The following is a 1,218-nucleotide window of genomic DNA, read 5'->3' as shown; positions in this document are numbered from 1 at the left end:
GCGCAGAGGTGGAGAACAGGCTGCCCGTTACTCAAGCCTCAGAAGCCTCCAGACCCCACTCCCCCGAGATCGCCATCACCGAGGCACCCGCCCTGGACCAGACTGTGGCACTCCCTGCACTGCCCCAGCTGCCCTGCCTGCACAGCATCCGGCCCGCTGCCCCCATTGGCAGGTCCCTCAACTGCCTGGTCAATGGCTCCCTCCACACCAGCAGCAGCCTGCTGTCCATGCACCAGGGGCCCCTGGCCGCCGGGCCCTGTGGCTGCTGCTCCAGCTGCCTGAGCATTGGGAACAAAGGGAAGTCCTCCATAACGTTCTGAGCCCATACTCCTCAAGAAGGCCTACAAAAACCAGTATGTACTTTCAGCCAAAGATGAAGCCCTGGCACTGCTCAGCCTGGTCTGAAAGAACTTGGGCAACGGGACGGAAAGAAATTGACAGAAAGGCTCTCCCACTTGCAGACAGCCTTCTAGGGTGGGAAGAGCCCCGGATCAGGGGTCAGGGGAAACAATTGCAGCCCTGTCCCTACCACTCAGTAGCTGCGAGGCCATTGGCAAGGCAGTGAATGTCTCTGTTCCTAGTCTGCTCCTCTGTAAAATGGGTTTATTTGTATTTACCTGCTCAGCCTGCCTCACAGAGGTACTGTAAAAGTTTAGTGAAGCAACAGAGATTATAAAAGGCCACAGAAAACTGGGTATATGTGAGTGGTGAGCGTTGGATTCTCTGAGTCCCCAGTGTTGGGGGGGTAGGCCTGGTTGTCTTGTTCACCTTTTCTGCAGGGGTTTATACTTTCTGAAGCCCATGAAGGGAGAGCTGAGCAGCTGCCACAGGCACAGAGAACTTACCCGCCCCCCTTGCCCTCACTGGCTTTTCTTCCTTCCTCAAATACTTCAAAGCCTGCCGCTCCACTTCCTTTCTAGGAATTTCAAATCAGAGGTCATGGTGCCAGTTAAAGCTGGCGGCAGCTCCCACTGCTGGGCAGGGCAAACTGGAGTCTGTCTCATTATGTGATCCCTGGAGCCTGAGCTGCATCACTGCACTTTTCAGGTGAGGGGACCAGAGGCAGGAGGGCCAGGGCTTGGGGCGAGCTTCTGTCCCAGAGGCAAGTATCATCCCAGAGTCTAAATGTTGGCGTCTGAGGGGGCCAGAGTTGGCAGCCCCGCCCTCACCTCCAACCCCTTTTCTTTCTTTCTTTTTTTTTTTTTTTTGTCCTTTTTG

General features: G+C 55.5%; 1 pseudogene; it reads left to right on the top strand.

Moving 5' to 3' along the window:
- Positions 1-1,011, top strand: part of LOC103581503 — a 7,861-nt pseudogene extending 6,850 nt beyond the window's left edge.
- Positions 1,012-1,218: the final 207 nt, after the last annotated feature.

This window comes from Galeopterus variegatus, unplaced genomic scaffold, assembly GCF_000696425.1.
Source record: "Galeopterus variegatus unplaced genomic scaffold, G_variegatus-3.0.2 Scaffold13202, whole genome shotgun sequence".
NCBI lineage: Eukaryota > Metazoa > Chordata > Mammalia > Dermoptera > Cynocephalidae > Galeopterus > Galeopterus variegatus.
This window is presented reverse-complemented; position numbering and strand designations above follow the sequence as displayed.